A 20,069-nucleotide genomic window follows, 5' to 3' on the forward strand; every position below is an offset into this window, starting at 1 on the left:
GGGGCTCATGGTGTATATAGGGAGGCTGTGTGGGGCTCATGCTGTACACGGGAAGGCTGTGTTGGGCTCAAACAGAGGCTGGACAGACATCTGACTGGGATGATTTAGCGAATCCTGCTTTGAGCAGGGGGTTGGACCAGATGGCCCAGGAGGTCCCTTCCATGTACAGCATGAGCCCCACACAGCCTCCCCATGTACAGCATGAGCCATACAGCCTTCCCATATACAGCATGTGCCTCACACAGCCTCCCCATGTACAGCATGAGCCCCACACAGCCTCCCCATGTACAGCATGAATCATAGAATCATAGAATCGTAGAGTTGGAAGGGACCTCCTGGGCCATCTGGTCCAACCCCCTGCTCAAAGCAGGATTCGCTAAATCATCCCAGTCAGATGTCTGTCCAGCCTCTGTTTGAGCCCAACACAGCCTTCCCGTGTACAGCATGAGCCCCACACAGCCTCCCTATATACACCATGAGCCCCACACAGCCACCCCATGTGCAGCATGAGCCCCACACAGCGTCCCTATATACAGCATGACCCCTACACAGCCTCTCCATGTACAGCATGAGCCCCACACAGCCTCCCCATGTACAGCATGAGCCCAACACAGCCTTCCCGTGTACAGCATGAGCCCCACACAGCCTCCCTATATACACCATGAGCCCCACACAGCCACGCCATGTGCAGCATGAGCCCCACACAGCCTCCCTATATAAAGCATGACCCCTACACAGCCTCTCCATGTACAGCATGAGCCCCACACAGCCTCCCCATGTACTGCATGAGCCCCACACAGCCTTCTTTTATACAGCATGAGCCCTACAGTCTCCCCACATACTGAATGAGACACACACAGCCTCCTCATATACTGATTGAGCCCCACACAGCCTCCCCTTATATTGCATTAGCCCCACACGGCTTCCCTATATACTGCATGACAGTATACAGCCTTCTCATAGCCTCCCCATGTGTAGCATGTCACCACTATAGCCTCCCCATGTGCTGCACATCACCCCCATAGAATCCCCATGTGCTGCATGTCACCCCCATAGAATCCCCATGTGCTGCATGTCACCCCATAGCTTCCCCATGAGCTGTCACCCCCAAAGAATCCCCATATGCTGCACATCACCCCCATAGCCTCCCCATGTGCTGCACATCACCCCCATAGAATCCCCATGTGCTGCGAGTCACCCCCATAGAATCCCCAAGTGTTGCATGTTACCCCCATAGCCTCCCCATGTGCTGCACGTCACCCCATAGAATCCTCATGTGCTGCGCGTCACCCCCAAAGAATCCTCATGTTCACCCCCATGAAAAAAAAAACACACCACATACTCACCTCGTCCCGTACCCAGGCACCCTGCTTCTGCCTCTGCCTCCGGAGCGCTGACTCTCTGGCTGTACACAGCTGTTGCGATGACATGACGTCATCGTGTCAGCTCTTAGCTGTTTCACATGCTGATTGGTGGAGGAATTGGCCAGAGGCCCCTCCTCCACCAATGCTGACTGCGGGAGACAGCGGGCGGGCGAGAGACGGCAGGTGGGGCGGGCACAGTGCAGCCCACGGACCTCAAGTTTCCAGCCCCACGGCTGTCTCGGTCTGCACTTTGCCCAGGTCTGATTTAATGCATAGGTAAACACTACAGTATGGAGACCCACTTTCTTATAATGGGAACATTTTTTCAGGAGGCCCTCCTATGTCTCATCAAAGGGGTATTGGGGTGCGTCCTAATTTTTGGCAGCACAGCTGCTCACTGCATAGGAAATAAAAGTATAGGAGACCCACTGTTTAACCCCTTCACCCCAAAGACTGTTTTCACCTTAATGATTGGGCCATTTTTTACAATTCTGACCACTGTCACTTTATGAGGTCACAACTCTGAAACGCTTCAACAGATCCTGGTCATTCTGAGAATTTTTTCTCGTGAAATATTGTACTTATACTGGTAAAATATCTTCGATATGACTTGAGTTTATTTGTGAAAATAAACGGAAATTTGGCCAAAATTTTGTTATTTTCAAACTTTTAGTATTTATGCCCTTAAATTAGAGAGTCATACAAAATAGTTTTTTTTGTTAGGAAGCTATAAGGGTTAAAAGTTGACCAGCGATTTCTCATTTTTACAACAAAATTTGCAAAACCAATTTTTTTAGGGACCACCTCACATTTGAAGTGACTTTGAGGCTATGTGCCCACGTAGCGTTTTTGAACCAGAATATTCCTGAGCGGAAATGCACACCCTCTTCCCGGGAAAACGCATGCGTTTTATGAAGTGCTTTTGTAAGCGTTTTTGACGCTTTTGTTACGCGTTTTCACATGCGTTTTTGCAAAACAATTGAATATATGCGGAAACGCGTGTGTTTCTGCAAAATTTATGAACATGGTGTTTCTTTCTGCTTAGCGTTTCCGCAGCGGAAAAAAAAGCACCATTAGCAACTTTAGCCTCAACCCTAACCCCAACCCTAATGGGAAAATGGAAATACATTTTTGTAATTTTATTATTTTTCCCTAACTAAGGGGGTGATAAAGGGGGTTTGATTTACTATTTGTGGCGGGTTTTTAGGTTTGGCAGCTAAAAGATGCTTTTTATTGCAAAAAAGTTTTTGCATCACCACATTTTGAGAGCTATAACTTTTTTATTTTTCTGCTGATGCCACTGTATGGCAGCTTGTTTTTTGCGGGACAAGATGACGTTTTTAGCTGTGCCATTTTTATTTACATCTGTCTTTTTGATCGCATTTTATTGCACTTTTTGTTTGGCGGTATGATAAAGCATTGTTTTTTGCCTCGTTTATTTTTTAACCATTTGCACTGAAGGGGCTAACTAGTGGGAACGTTTTATGGAGCGGGTCGTTACGGACAAGGCAATACCAAATATATATACTTTTATTGTTTTTTTATTTACATAAATAAATGTATTTATTGTAAAAATATTTATTTTTTCTTTGGGGATTTAAAAATATATATATTTTTACACGTTCTATTTTTTTGTTGTTAACTTTATAACATTGTTCCAGGTTGGGACATGACGATATCATGTCAGATCGCCGATCTGACACTTTGCATAGCAGTGCCAGATCAGCGATCTGACAGGCAGTGAAGGAGGCATGCCAGCACCTGCTCTCAGCAGGCGCTCACATGCCACCTCACTGCAGGACCCGGAAGGACCCTGCGACCATCTTGGAGTACTGACAGTGGCATCAGAGGGGTTAAATGCCCACAATCGGTGCTAACAGATCGTGAGCATTGCTGCATGGTGCCAGCTGTCACATACAGATGACACCCGCACGCGAGAGAGGAATACGGACGAGTGAGAGGCGTTAGGCTGCATGCACACGCTGCGGATTCACCTGCGGATTTTTCCGAGCAGATCCGCAGGTAAAAAAGCAGCTAAAGTGACCTGCGGTTTTCCTGCGGATTGGCCAGCGGTTTTCCCCTGCGGTTTGACACCTGGACAATGGAATAGGTGTCAAACCGCAGCGGAATCCGCAGAAAGAATTGACATGCTGCAGATTTAAAACCGCAGCTTTTCCGCACGGAAAAATCCGCAGCATGTGCACTGCAGATTTGAAAACCCATAGGATAACATTATACTGTACACTGCCTGCGGAACTGCTGCGGTTCCGCAGGGCCAAATCCGCTGTGGATCCGCAGCAGAATCCGCAGCGTGTGCACATGTGGCGCCCCTGAGGGTTCAGTCGCCACAGAGGTACTGGACCTCCTCCTGAGGTGTGGTGCCCCACCATCCAGGTAAGGTGGAGACACCTGACCACGCTCCAACACCTGCATCCCACACAACACAGTAGTGTAGCAAAGCACCCTTTGGTGGCTCCTTGCTTGGAACATGAAGCGTGCTGGGACGCGGGTGGAGTTAAGTTTGCATCAAAAGAGCGGGAAGAGTTTAGGATTTGGTCAGTCAGTCTGACAGAGTCAGAGGAGGAGAGAAGATCCCCTGAGTGGGATGGATGAAGGAAGTGCTGCAGCCGACCTCAGTGACCTGGGTCCGCTGGCACAGGAAAGAGACATTAGAGAGAAAGCCTGATTCTCCATAAGAAAGACAGGATTGTACAGAACGTAAGGAGAAAAGGAGGACTAAGGACAAGGGTTAGAGGAGAACCCTTCCCAAGTCCACAGCGCAAGGCCGGGGTCCGGTCCCCGAGGTTGTATGGATACTAATGGTCCTGCAGCAGACACCGGAGGAAGAGGAAGCTGTAAATGCTTTATTCCCACACAAGACTTGGGGGCACAACAGCAACGATAGTGAGCCGGGACTTAGTCACAAGGAGTCCCCGAAGCAGGCTACAGCTGTCTGCAGTACAAGTAGAGTTCATAGGAACAACGGACAGGAGGAACCCCAGTGTAACTCACTACTGGAGTACTTCATTTATAGGCGCTATAAGAGGAGGCGTTCCGAGAAGGCACATGTTGGCGGAGTGTTGGAAAGGAGTACTTCATCTTGCCTGGAGGTTGACTGAGCTCCTGACCCGGAGGACACAGCACGGATGTGGGCCCTTGTACCACAACAGACTGTGAGTAAAGCTTTGGAGCTACATGCCCGGGTGTCCTCCACTTATTCCTGCGTCAACCTACTCAGTACTGCTACATCCACTGCACCTGACACTACTCCATCAACGTGTCATTTCACCTACACTGCCCTGGGACTACAACCCTACCTGTGGAGGGCTATAACATCTTTGCTGCACCACACCATCTGAGGATCTGTCTGCAGAGTCGGCTTAACATCTACATTGCCGAACACCACAGGTGGCGTCACGAATCATCTATTTATAGACTGTCACCATCGGGAGTACACTGAATATTCCCCCTTTTTGCAATGGGCACCCAGGCCACGGGCTGGGTCCCAGATGCCGTGACATCTCCCATTGAGACCAACGGGCCTGGTACCGAGTACCCCACAGCCCTGGGAGGGCGACCCAACTTGGCGTCACGAACAGGTTGACGAAGCCCGGTGCCACCGGGTTCTGTGTGCCTAGGATTTATTGTACTTAACCATTGCTGAAAATGTGCAGAATAGTCAATTTGATAGACTGTAAAATGAACTCTAAAAATGGCCGCCAGCGCGGTGAAGAGGGATGTGACAATATGGGTGGTCCCAAGAAAAAAATGCGAACTGTCCTGGGCCTCCCCTGCCTGAACTTCTATGCAACTGCAACATGGCCCACCCCCTGAGGGGTTCGTATACTGGCCTGGTATGGAGGAGTAGGAAGAAGACACCGCCCCCAGAAGGAGGAGCGAGAGACGGTGGCTGGAAAAGAGTCGAGACAGGAAGAGAGAATGCCATGATGGAAGGAGGACGAACCTTCCTCCCCAGGCAGCCCTTGCGGAACATACGGCCGCTGTGATATCATCTGCAGCGCCCACCACCACCGCCGGGCCGATGCCGCCATTGAATGCGGCCTGCCAGAAGGTACATGAGAGTCCCGGAGCAAGCTGAGGAGCGGGGATTGAGACCAAACCCGGTACCCGCACATGAGACGGAGCATCACTGGGGAGCACCAGGTACGATAACCGCATCTATGACCCTGGTGCTAGGAGTTGTGCCCACGGATAGAAATGGTCCCGTGATCACTCGGGCATCAAGTGGCGACACTCAAATTGCTCCCTGCCAGCAACAACACGTAGCAGTACCGCTAACAGTGGTACCCCCTGATATTGCAGGACAACACCTATTGGTACCAGCAGCAGCTCTTGCTGAATTACTGGCAGCAGAGATACCACCAGCCGCAGCTAATGTGCTACCCTTGCAGTCAGAAGTCACACTCACTGCCATTTCATCTACACAGGCAGTTGCCAACCTCACTCCTGGAGAAAAGGAGTACCTGCAATTTGTGACCAGTAAGCAGGAAGAGGATGCCCTAAAGATCTCCCCTGGAAGCAGCCCAAGCAATCCGCTTCCAGTACCCCAGGAGGGGACAACCAACATTGAAGAATTTACTAACTAACTCTGTACCCAGGAGGGTATTTGCACCCTTGTGCTAGTTTTTCTATTTTTTTTGGTTTATCATGATGTTTACCTGTTGATCCAGTTTTTGCTGCCCAGTTTAATTGGCAGCCTTTACACTTGAACTGTGGAGATCATGGATACTGAGTGATCCAGAACTGTCATTGTAAATAGTTTGGACCTCTTTAGGTGCTCTTTCTTGGTTTTACATAGGACCTCCTCTGTATAAGGACTACCTCATTTCCTTGCTGAATAGGGACATTTCAAGACATGTTGGCCGGACCAGTGTCTACTCTTTATTGAATTGCACTTAAAAATAATGCTTAGTATTTTTGTAATAAAGAAGTAAATAGTGAAGTGTTTGCAGATTTTACAGAGAATGTTTTATAATGTTTAAATAAAAATGTCAAAGTTTAAATAAAGATTTAAAATTTCAGGTGACGAACCAAGTAGCCACGGTTGTCACTTAGGGTTATAGAAAGTAGAAAATGTAAAAGAAAAAAAAATGTGAAGAAATGTGTTAATGATGATACTTGAAGTGGTAGTGAGTTTATCACTTTGAATTAGGTACTATAGTGAGATATAGATAGTTAAATTGTTTGCAACATTCAAGAATGAGTGCCTCTCATATTGAGAAGTTTAGATAAGAATTGTTTATTAGCATTACAAAAATTTTTGTATGTTCCTGTATTTGTCCACCTTTGTTTTCTTGCAGCCCGCGGATGTGCTGTGTTTAATGGGAGGGTAAGTGGTGCCCCTGAGGTTTCAGTCGCCACAGAGGTACTGCACCTCCTCCTGAGGTGTGGTACCCCATCATCCAGGTAAGGTGGAGACACCTGACCACGCTCCAACACCTGCATCCCACACAACACAGTAGTGTAGCAAAGCACCCTTTGGTGGCTCCCTGCTTGGAACACGAAGCGTGCTGGGAGGCGGGTGGAGTTTAGTTTGCATCAAAAGAGCGGGAAGAGTTTAGGATTTGGTCAGTCAGTGAGAGTCAGAGGAGGAGAGAAGATCCCCTGAGTGGGATGGATGAAGGAAGTGCTGCAGCCAACCTGTTAGGCGTCGGATTCCTGACACTGCACAGCGGGAATCCAGAGCCAGACATCCAGCGGTCTCCCATTCCACTCTGACCGCTCGGACTCCTGCTCAACAATCACAGCGAGCCAGCCATTCTCCTCAGACTCGTTCTGTGAGCCTGGATGTTGCTGCCACCTCTGGTGCAGCAATGGTAGCGCAACCTGCTCTGCAGGGAACCGCTCCAGAGGCTAAGTCCTCGTGCCGTGCTACTGGGCATGCTCACAACTTGTCCTCTCAGTGGAGAGCAGGGGTCACATGCGCAGGTCCTGTGTCGGATCTGATTGGTCCTTCCCAAAGTACTGGAAGGTCCCGGAAGCGCATGGCTATAAAAAGCCCGCATGGCGGCTCGGCCATGCGCTAGTGTAGCTTATTATGCTGTGTGTGTATGGTGATGGATGCATGGACTGGTGACTGACTTATTATGAAACCCCTTCCCTTGGATAATACGAATGGTGACAGTATGTTGGGTTAATCAGCTCGTTTGTGGCAAGCTACACGCCACTGAACTTTCCTCACCTGCACTAGCGTCCGTCGGTGCCCGGCTCCTCCGGCACCGTCGCTTAGCGGCTTCAGTTACGGCCGCGCTGCAGTAGCAGCAGCTTTTGTGGTTCGCGGCTGTGACGCCACACGCCGGCTGACCTGTGCAGCTATCAGGTTCAGCCTTCACTTCTATGTTATATTTAGGCGTCTGTGACTCAACAGAGTCTGCCCTCAGGCTCTCGGGTGACGTTAACCCGAGCGCTGTATCGCACTTCCAGCGTATCTGCCATTACTCAGCAGCGGTCTTGTCACCTACCGCACGGTGGACCCCGGGCGGCGAACGCACCTCCTATTATTTATATCTGGTGCGTTCCGCCGACCCTAACATTACACTAGCGCCAGGGTCTGGCTAGTAATGGCGGATGATCAGCGACTGCTGCAGTACATCCGGCAGCTGCAGGGCAGGTTGGCGGCTCTCGAGCGTTCAGCCTCAGCTGTGGATGTTACTGCAGTCGCTGTTCAGGCAGCCACAGAGGCTGTCTCCAGTGTGACCACAGCCATCCCTGCCCCGTCTTTGTCCCACCTCCCGCTGCCCGAAAAGTTCTCGGGTGATAGTGCTTCTTGTAGGGGTTTCGTAAGCCAGTGCTCTATACAGCTGGAGCTGCTGGCCGCACGATTCCCCTCTGAGTGGGCTAAAGTGGGATTTATTATTTCCCTCTTGTCGGGCAGGGCTTTGGAATGGGCCACACCGCTGTGGGAGCGTGGTGATCATGTGGTGCAGTGTGTCTCGCGGTTCTTAGACACTCTGAAACAGGTCTTCCTGGGAGTCACCCATGACACCGCGCTCCGGCTGCTGGCATTATTACAGGGCTCATCCATGGTCAGTCACTTCGCCATCCAGTTCCGGACGCAGGCCTCTGAACTAGAGTGGCCAGACAAGGTCCTCATTCCGGCATTCTGGAGAGGTTTGGCTGGCCATGTGAAGGACGTTCTGGCCACCAGGGAGATTCCCGCTACACTGGAGGAGCTTATCACCGTCTCCACCCGAATATATCTTCGCTTCACCGAGCGAAGGTTGGAGCGGGACCAGTGTAGGCAGAGGTTTAGGTTGGCACCTTGTTTTTCTAAACTTCTGGAATCTCCCGATCGGGCGTCCGAGCGTCAGGGGGCTTCCCGTGATGGATCCAGGCTCCGGTCCGCTCGAGCTCCTGTGAGCTGTCATATTTGTCGGCAGTCCGGTCACTTTGCCAACCGGTGCCCACAGCAGCAGGGAGAACGCGCGCGCCTAGTGGCCGTAGGAGGCGGCGCACTAGAGTCAGCGACGTTTTCCTCCAAGCTGTCCTTTAAGGGGACTCTTGGGTTTGATTCTTCCACTCTGGCAGTGGAGGTTTGCGTGGATTCCGGGGCGGAGGGCAATTTTATGTCATCAGCCTTCGCCCAACGGCACGCTATACCCCTGGTTATGATGTCTACTCCAGTCACCGTCAGAGTGGGGAACGGCGCCACTCTACCCTCACAGATAACACAACAGACCGTCCCCTTGGTACTCTCAGTGGCTCCGTCTCATCAGGAGACGATATCCCTCCTCGTCATGCCCAAGGGTATTGACCAGGTACTTCTAGGGGTTCCCTGGCTGCGGTATCACTCCCCCCATATAGAGTGGTCCTCAGGGAGGATTATTGGGTGGAGTAAATCATGTGAGGGTAGATGTCTGAGGGAGTGCATTCAGGTTGCCTTCACCGAGGTTCCCGCTGATCTCTCCTTGCTCCCCAAACACTATCGACAGTATGCAGACGTGTTCTCCAAAAAGGCGGCGGAGACCCTTCCATCGCATCGCCCCTATGACTGTCCTATTGACCTCTTGCCTGGTGCTGAGCCTCCCCGGGGTCGAGTTTATCCCCTATCTCTCCCGGAGACTGAGGCCATGTCTCAATACATCAGGGAGAATCTGGCAAGAGGATTCATTAGGAAGTCAGTGTCACCAGCGGGGGCGGGATTCTTCTTCGTCCAGAAGAAAAGTGGGGAACTACGTCCTTGCATTGATTACAGGGGTCTTAACGCCATCACCGTTAAGAATAAGTATCCTCTGCCCCTGATATCAGAACTGCTTGATAGGCTACGGGGAGCGAGGGTGTTTTCCAAACTTGATCTGCGGGGGGGGCTTACAACCTGATTCGCATCCGTGATGGGGATGAATGGAAGACGGCATTTAACACCAGAGACGGGCGCTATGAATACCTGGTGATGCCCTTCGGCCTCTGTAATGCCCCGGCCGTCTTCCAAGACTTTGTGAACGATATCTTCCGGGATATGCTTACCACCTCGGTTGTAGTCTATCTGGATGATATTCTCATCTACTCTCCAGATATTGACTCCCACCGGAGAGAGGTTTGCAAAGTTTTCGATCGCCTGCGGGCGAACTCCCTCTATGCCAAGTTGGAGAAGTGTGTGTTTGAGCAGGAGTCCTTGCCTTTCCTGGGCTATATCATCTCCGCCCAGGGATTGGCCATGGATCCTGCCAAGCTACAGGCGGTGATGGATTGGCAGGAACCTCATTCTCTCAAAGCGGGACAGCGCTTTATGGGGTTCATAAATTATCGCCAATTCATTCCCCACTTCTCGACTTTGGTGGCACCCTTGGTAGCCCTCACCAAGAAGGGTGCAAATCCCAAGTTGTGGTCAGAACCGGTCTCCAAGGCCTTCTCCTCCATTAAGTCCCATTTCGCTAGCGCTCCCATTCTACATCGCCCCAATGTAGATAAGCCCTTCATTCTGGAAGTGGATGCCTCTTCCGTCGGCGCAGGAGCGGTCCTGTTCCAGAAGGACACGCAAGGTCGGAAGCATCCATGCTTCTTTTTCTCCAAGACCTTCACACCGGCGGAGAGGAATTATGCCATCGGGGACAGGGAGTTGCTAGCGATGAAGCTGGCCTTCTCGGAGTGGAGACACCTCCTGGAGGGGGCTCGCCACCCTTTCCAGGTGTTCACCGACCACAAAAACTTGGTGTATTTACAGCCCAGCGGCTAAACTCTTGCCAGGCCAGATGGTCTTTGTTCTTTTACCGTTTCCATTTCACCCTCCACTTTCTCTCCGGGGAGAAGAACGTCCGGGCCGATGCTCTCTCCCGCTCTGTGCTGTCATCGGAGGAAGAGGAGGAGGAGCCTCGGCTGATTGTCCCATCCGAGAGAATGAGGACTGTGGCTCCGGTTGCCCTTGAGTCAGTATCTCCGGGCAAGACATTTGTCCCTGCCCGTCTGCGACCAGAAGGTCCTCTCTTGGGCTCACTTGTCCAGAGTGGGTGGACATTTTGGGACAAAACGGACCTCTGAGCTTTTGGCGAGGACGTACTGGTGGCCACATATGGCCCGTGACGTCAAGGACTATATTGAGGCGTGCGTCTCTTGCGCCCAGAATAGGTCATCTAGGCAGCGGCCCGCTGGGCTTCTTTTTCCTCTGCCGACAGCAGACAGGCCCTGGGAGATGGTCGGTATGGACTTTGTGGTGGGGCTACCCAAGTCCAGCGGCAGCACGGTCATTTGGGTTGTCACCGACCATTTCTCTAAGATGGTGCACTTGGTACCTCTCTCCCGGTTACTTTCGGCGCGGGGCCTGGCAGTTTTGTTCATCAAGCACGTTTTCCGCCTGCATGGCATGCCGGACAAGATTGTCAGTGACCGAGTCCCTCAGTTTGCGTCCCGGGTCTGGAGAGAGCTCTGTTCCCTACTCAGCATTGAGCTGAATCTCTCCTCGGCCTATCATCCCGAGACGAATGGGTTGGTAGAGAGAGCCAACCAGACCTTGATCACATATCTTCGACATTTTGTCTCGGCCAGGCAGGACGACTGGGCATCCTTGCTGCCGTGGGCAGAGTTCGCGTTAAACAATGCTGTGGCCGACTCCACCGGTCAAACCCCATTCCTAAATTACGGTCAGCATCCGCGTGTCCCTGTGCCCATGCCCGTGTCTTCCACCGACTCCAGGGTGGCAGACTGGGCGGTGGAGGCACGTGACATTTGGGATCGCACCCAGGATGCTATCCGAGCTTCCAAGGAGAGAATGAGGATCTCCGCTGACGCACACCGGCGTCCTGCTCCAAGCTTCTCCCCTGGTGACATGGTATGGCTCTCCACCCGAAACATTGAACTGCGGGTCGAGTCTCCCAAGTTCGCGCCGCGATACATTGGACCATTCAAGGTCCTTGAGCGACTTAGCTCGGTGGTCTATCGCCTGTCTCTTCCTCCACATTTGGCCATCTCGGACGTGTTCCATGTGTCCCTCCTCAAACCAGTTCACATGGCCCGGTTTTCTGAGCCATCTGCCGGGTCATCAGACTTATCGTCAGACGAGTTTGAGGTTAACGCCATCGTGGGGCGCAGGTTTCTCCGTGGCAAAAAATTTTATTTGGTGGACTGGAAGGGTCATGGTCCCGAGGCTCGGGAAGGTACGGAAGCGCATGGCTATAAAAAGCCTGCATGGTGGCTCGGCCATGCGCTAGTGTAGCATATTATGCTGTGTGTGTGTATGGTGATGGATGCATGGACTGGTGACTGACTTATTATGAAACCCCTTCCCTTGGATAATACGAATGGTGACAGTATGTTGGGTTAATCAGCTCCAGTTTGTGGCAAGCTACACGCCACTGAGCTTTCCTCACCTGCACTAGCGTCCATCGGTGCCCGGCTCCTCCGGCACCGTCGCTTAGCGGCTTCAGTTACGGCCGCGCTGCAGTAGCAGCAGCTTTTGGTGTTCGCAGCTGTGACGCCACACGCCGGCTGACCTGTGCAGCTAACAGGTTCAGCCTTCACTTCTATGTCATATTTAGGCGTCTCTGTGACTCAACAGAGTCCGCCCTCAGGTGACATTAACCCGAGCGCTGTATCGCACTTCCAGCGTATCTGCCATTACTCAGCAGCGGTCTTGTCACCTACCGCACGGTGGACCCCGGGCGGCGAACGCACCTCCTATTATTTATATCTGGTGCGTTCCGCCGACCCTAACACAACCTCAGTGACCTGGGTCCGCTGGCACAGGAAAGAGATAATTAGAGAGAAAGCCTGATTCTCCATAAGAAAGGATTGTACATAACGTAAGGAGAAAAGGAGGACTAAGGATAAGGGTTAGAGGAGAACCCTTCCCAAGTCCACAGCGCAAGGCCGGGGTCCGGTCCCCGAGGTTGTATGGATACTAATGGTCCTGCAGCAGACACCGGAGGAATAGGAAGCTGTAAATGCTTTATTCCCACACAAGACTTGGGGCACAACAGCAACGATAGAGCTGGGACTTAGTCGCAAGGAGTCCCTGAAGCAGGCTACAGCTGTCTGCAGTACAAGTAGAGTTCATAGAAACATCTGACAGGAGGAACCCCAGTGTAGCTCAGTAATGGAGTACTTCATTTATAGGCGCCATAAGAAGAGGCGTTCAGAGAAGGCACATGTTGGCGGAGTGTTGGAAAGGAGTACTTCATCTTGCCTGGAGGTTGACTGAGCTCCTGACCCGGAGGACAAAGCACGGATGCGGGCCCTTGTACCACAACAGACTGTGGGTAAAGCTTTGGAACTACATGCCCTGGTGTCCTCCAATTATTCCTGCGTCAACCTACTCAGCACTGCTACATCCCTCGCGCCTGACACTACACCATCAACGTGTCATTTCACCTACACTGCCCTGGGACTACAGCCCTGCCTGTGGAGGGCTATAACATCCTTGCTGCACCACACCATCTGTCCCAGAGGATGTCTGCAGCGTCGGCTTAACATCTACATTGCCAAACACCACAGATGGCGTCACAAATCATCTATTTATAGACTGTCACCATCGGGAGTACACTGAACATTTCCCCCTTTTTGCAATGGGCGCCCAGGGCCACGGGCCGGGTCCCAGCTGCCGTGACATCTCCCATTGAGACCAACGGGCCCGGTTCCGAGTACCCCACTGCCCTGGGAGGGGGCGACCCACACATACCCTTAAAAGCACGCATTACACACGGACTAATGATTCTCTATGGAGCAGCTCCCAAAAGCCGTATAATTCTCGTCCGTATTCTACAGTCCGTGCCAATCGCAGCATGCCAATGTAAGTCTATAGGGGTGCAAAAAATACGGATTACACACGGACCACACGTGTGACTTGCGAGAAATATGCAGGTCTTTTGGCAGGTGACAGGAAATGGACCAATCCATCATCAGGAAGCTTAGACATGCTAGTTAGCTTAAAAAGCGCTCCAGACATCCAGGAAGTACGACTCCACAGAGTCCTGCAGTGTCATGGCGCTATATTTCCTCAATGTGGAGATGCTGATTGTATTAGTGCAGAAGCAGCCAGAAATCTGGGACCAACGTGATGCCCATTATGCCAACCAGGCGAGAAAGGAGGCGTCATGGATGCGTATATGTCGCCAGATGTTCCACGATTTTGCTGATCAGCCACGTGAGGAGCAGCAGCAACTGAGTAAGTACAACCCAAAAACTGTTTAAAATTACCTCACATCAAAAAAGCCACTTAGAATCAGCCCCCCCTTCCTGTGCTTGGACTTTTTACCTCAGGAGGCGGGTAGATTTTTATGAGACCCATGGTTTTACACTGCCATAATTTGGCCCAGGCCACAAGCTCCTCATCCTCCCAGCCAACCAAGTTATTAAGTGTAGCTACTTGATATATGAACTATTGTGCCCTTGTGTATCTGGCCTGGATGCCCCAATTATATATGCCACCCTGGGTAGAAAGCACACCCTAGAAGGCCACATGCCTAGACTACTGGTAGCAAATTTGACCTATCAAATATGTGAAATTGAGAATATTTCCTGTCACATTGCAGTGGAAGATGTGATGAGACGCTGGCGCAGCATCCACGACCAATACAGGCGAGAACATCAGCAGCGGTCCAGGAGTGGTGATGCGGGCCACATAAAGAGGAAATATATATATTATGACCGCCTCTCCTAACTCGCTCCAATTCTGGATGAGACCGTAAGTAAATACCTCACACCACATTACAGATACTTTACAGGGCCAAAAAAATTGATTTTTTTGGCTCTGTTCTATCTCATAACAGAACTCAGTCCAACCTTACGGAGAGAGGAACTGGCTCAGATACCGAGCCCATCATAGATCCTGGGTCTGTAGGGGAAGAGGTGGCTGGCCCATCTTCTCCCCCTCCAAGAAGCATGGGTGAAGATTCCTCTCAGGAAAACCCAGTGCCTGCACCACATACCCCACCACCAGGACCACATCCATAAGCAGGACCGTCTGCTGCACCATCAGCCATACAGGAGGAGCAGTGCAACATCAGCAGCAGCCCAACTACCCAGATTTGGGGCTCCCCACAGCCTGCTGGACAATCCCGGCGAGGAAGGCGCCAGATCCCTGCTCAAGATACCTGTACCAATGTTGACATAGGGGTACTGAACTATCTGGCTAGAGTCAATAATGATGATGGCGAGGAGGCATACTCACGCAGCCTGGCCCTTTATCTTTGCGCCCTTTCCCGTGAGGTGAGGCTACGTATTCGAGGATGTTTTCAGATCATGCTTGATGCAACCACACACCCCATATGAGTTATTTGAATATCTGGAGAGGCAGCTTTCCCCCAGGAATCTGATGCGCCTTAGGCGTGGTGGTGGTAGATTCAACTGGTTGATGCGTAGCCGCCGAGCCATAACGGAAGTATTGAAGACTCTAGAGTCTCCAGTCCTTCCATAGGCCCCAATGTCAACAATTATAAACTTGTATTGAGGGTTGGCCAGAGCCAATAATACAACAGAAAAGTATTGTTTATAATTGAAGAATTGGGAGCCAGAGTTCGGCGGCTTACGCACCCGGATATGTTTGCCATCAAGGGCCCCAATACAATTATGAAACTGGCATTCCTCCTCAAAGTCCCTTGATATCCTCAACCAGTCTTCCATCCTGGGCTCGGGCATGACGAGTTGATGTAGTCTTGACCACTATGCCAGAAATGGTAGATCTTCCAATCAGAAACTCATGGTGGAGGGCGGCATAAGACAGGCCAGTGGACAGGAAGCTGAAGAACAGAAATGGAACATTTTAGAATGCACAAATTAACACAACACCAGGTACATACATACCAAACTTGTTAGTGATTCTGATCTACTAACACACACATATATTTGGTCGCACAATGACTACATGATATTCAGTACATATTACACATAACATTCTGGTCTGTAAGTTTAAATATATCTGGAATAAGATGAGGGCATTTAAACTTAGTCCAAAAGCACAAAATACATACTTTGGGCAACACATCGTGAACATAGAAAATGTGGTTGTGTAGTACATACCGTAATGTCAGAAGTTGCTCCTCTTCAGATATCGCCTTGCGCATCCTTGTGTCCTGAAAGGTTATCCCAGGGCGCACTGACTCCAAGAGTCAATCAAATGTTGCAAGGCTCATGCGAGAGTATTGGTAAAATTTTTCAGGATGATCCCGCAGAGAATAGAGGCGGTGAAAATGACCTCTTGTGAGTCGTTGCCTCAAAAGTGGATGGACCCACATGCTTCTCCTCCGCGGATCCACCATCACTGGGTATGGCTGACCAAAGTGGCGTGACAAAAGCCAGTTGAAGAGAACCTGCTCAGTTGTGATGAAACTCAGACTGTCTGCCATGTTGCACATACAAAACCAACACACCTAGTCAATGCAAAGTCACAAATGGACAGAATAGAGGCAGCCACCTGTTCCTGAGGCAATAAATAGGTGGCAGGCTAATGATTTAAATAGTTGGCAGGCCTCAAAACCGTTAAATGTCCATTTTGCAAGCCTGCGAGAAAATCTCACCATACAGATTCCATACGGATCCTGACATGCGCAAAATACGCAACCACACCTTGCTTACGGATGACATACGGAGCACTATTTAGGGGTCATTCATCCGTATTACGCATGTAAAATACGGACCGTATTTTGCGTCGGTTACTGTGACCCCGGCCTCATAAATAAAACAGGATGTGTCTGATGATGTGTCACACACCACATGGCCAGCAAAGGTTGTTAAATGTTAAATTGACATTTCCCAGTGAATGCATTTGTATTGGTTGAAAGCAATGTGAAAAACGCAACAAAAACACTACCTGTGAACATAGCCCTAGTGGTGTTGGTACATTTTTTTTTGGGGGGGTGGTTATTGATTTTTCCTTACATACAAATTATTACCCTGGAAAGGATGTCCCTTAACATATTTTCCTGGAAAATCCATTTTTGTTCTGTTTTTGTATGTTTTAGTGTAAGGCTGGTTTCACATTAGCGCTTTTTAAGCGCACGCACGGCCGGGGGTAGCTTCTCCCCCGAGCCGGCTCTCTGCCCGGCATGCCCGCCCCTTGCTTGTAGCGCCGCCTCCTAGCGCACAGCGGCGCCTGCGATCGGCGCACTCTATCTTTAGCATAGGGTGCGCAGGCCGTGCGCTAGTTGCGCTTTGACCTGCGCTGCGCACTTTTGACGGTGCGCCGTGCGCGCCAAAATCAAACTTTTCGGATTTTGGCGTGCTCGGCGCACCGTCAAAAGTGCGCAGCGCAGGTCAAAGCGCAACTAGCGCACGGCCTGCGCACCCTATGCTAAAGATAGGGTGCGCCGATCGCAGGCGCCGCTGTGCGCTAGGAGGCGGCGCTACAAGCAAGGGGCGGGCACGCCGGGCAGAGAGCCGGCTCGGGGGCGGAGCTACCCCCGGCCGTGCGTGCGCTTAAAAAGCGCTAATGTGAAACCAGCCTAAAAGTGACAGCAGTGATCTAGCAGTCAGAAATGCTTCCAGCGGTCTTCCCCATGATGTCCCCGTGTCATTTGAGCACTGTTCATATCGATTTCCAATTTTTTTTTAGACCCTAAATGGACCCTCGAGGGATCGCGGTGAAAATGCTCGGTTTTTCCATAGACTTACATGGGCTCGTTGCTCGGGTTGAGTACCGGAGTATTTGCTCGACCCAAGCAACGAACACCTGAGGCATTTTAGTGCTCGCTCATCACTAGAAACGAGCTTCACCAACTAGAAGAGATGCCCTATTCTGATCATACCATAATCTCCAATAGAAAATCCAGGATGTGGGCACGCCTGACAAGAACTGTCCAAACCACTGTGAGACAGTAAAGCTTCCTTTATTTCAAGTAGGTGTCTACAAGATTCAGTATATATCGTATTGGTATCTTTCCTGAGCCACAAAGAGTAACAAATAGGGGAAAAGGACATCATTTTCCCCTCAAGCTTTAAACATGCCTCCATCACACCTATCCTCAAAAAGCCCTCTCTTGACCCATCCTCTGTATCTAGCTATCGCCCTATATCACTTCTCCCATACGCCTCCAAGCTACTGGAACAACACGTCTACCTTGAACTGTCCTCCCATCTCTCTTCTTGCTCCCTCTTCGACCGCTTACAATCTGGCTTCCGGTCACACCACTCCACTGAAACTGCCCTTACTAAGGTCACCAATGACCTCTTAACTGCCAAGAGCAAGCGACACTACTCTGTCCTCCTCCTCCTGGACCTGTCGGCTGCCTTTGACACAGTGGACCATTCCCTATTATTACAGACCCTCTCATCCCTCGGCATCACAGACTTGGCCCTCTCCTGGATCTCATCATACCTAACAGACAGGACATTCAGCGTCTCCCACTCACACACCACCTCCTCACCTCGCCCCCTATCTGTCGGAGTCCCACAAGGTTCAGTCCTAGGGCCCCTGCTGTTCTCTATTTACACCTTTGGCCTGGGACAGCTCATAGAATCTCATGGCTTTCAGTATCATCTTTATGCTGATGACACACAGATCTACATCTCTGGACCAGATATCACCTCCCTACTAACCAGAATCCCTCAATGTCTGTCCACTATTTCATCCTTCTTCTCCACTAGATATCTGAAACTCAACATGGACAAAACAGAATTCATCATCTTTCCCCCATCTCACGTGACCCCCCCTACGAACCTATCAATTACAGTAAATGACTGCCCACTCTCCCCAGTCCCACAAGCTCGCTGCCTCGGAGTAATCCTTGATGCTGATCTCTCCTTCAAACCACATATTCAAACCCTTTCCACTTCCTGCCGACTTCAACTCAAAAATATTTCACGCATCCGTTCATTCCTCACCCAAGAATCTGCAAAAACCCTAGTCCATGCCCTCATCATCTCTCGCCTTGACTACTGCAACCTCATGCTCTGCGGCCTCCCCTCAAACACTCTCGCACCCCTCCAATCTATTCTAAACTCTGCTGCCCGACTAATCCACCTGTCCCCCCGCTATTCCCCAGCTTCTCCCCTCTGTCAATCCCTTCACTGGCTCCCAATTGCCCAGAGACTCCATTACAAAACCCTAACCATGACATACAAAGCCATCCACAACCTGTCTCCTCCATACATCTGTGACCTCGTCTCCCGGTACTTTCCTGCACGCAACCTCCGATCCTCACAAGATCTCCTTCTCTACTCCCCTCTTATCTCCTCTTCCCACAATCGCATACAAGATTTCTCTCGCGCATCACCCCTACTCTGGAACTCTCTACCACAACATATCAGACTCTCACCTACCATGGAAACCTTCAAAAAGAGCCTGAAGACCCACCTCTTCCGACAAGCCTATAACCTGCAGTAACCACCGATCGACCAAACCGCTGCACGACCAGCTCTACCCTCGCCTACTGTATTATCACCCATCCCTTGAAGATTGTGAGCCCTCGCGGGCAGGGTCCTCTCTCCTCCTGTACCAGTTATGACTTGTATTGTTTAAGATTATTGTACTTGTTTTTATGTATACCCCCCTCACATGTAAAGCGCCATGGAATAAATGGCGCTATAACAATAAATAATAATAATAATAATAATAATCAGGAAGAGAAGCCTTCTATGTAGCATGCACATCATCAATAATGATGAAGACAGAAGAACAGAACACAGAAAAGCAACACAAATTGTAATTTCTTAGTCACAGGAACGAGATTTCACGAGAACAATCAATTGTGAGAAAGTGAAATGTGAGTAATGTATCTGCTATCTGGCACCTGTAGGTTTACATGAGATGGACGGGACTTCTGTACATGAGAAGAGCCGCCATCACCCTCCTGCTTATGGTGGATTATTACCAGTGTGGAGCCGCGACCAAAGAGATATTCAAACTATGGGGGAAAACATAATAAAGAAAATATAGGCACGTTCCCCATATTATATGTTATCATAGTGACCACCGCTTGTGTAACTATGATGGGCAGCTTGTATTGTAGTCAAAGGGTTTAAGAGCAAGAGCATCGCTCCAGGAAGGTAAGACACCATGTTTGTTATAATCTAATGCATAAAGCTCAATGTGTGTGTGTTTATGTCCGGGATTGGCATCCGCACCGTCGCAGCTATAGACCCTAAATTTGGCACAGTCACATGTCTGGACCCCGAGAACGTCATAGGCTATGTTGTGAGGCAAAATTTTAACCCCGCGCGTTCCAATTCACCAAACAATTTTGCCCCTATCTACATAATGGGGAAAAAGTGAAAGGAAAAGTGTTGGGAGGCAAATTGACAGCTGCCAGATGTGAACAAGGG

Source organism: Dendrobates tinctorius, unplaced genomic scaffold (assembly GCF_039654945.1).
Source record: "Dendrobates tinctorius isolate UK_male_01 unplaced genomic scaffold, ASM3965494v1 ptg000173l, whole genome shotgun sequence".
In the NCBI taxonomy this organism is placed as follows: Eukaryota; Metazoa; Chordata; class Amphibia; order Anura; family Dendrobatidae; genus Dendrobates; species Dendrobates tinctorius.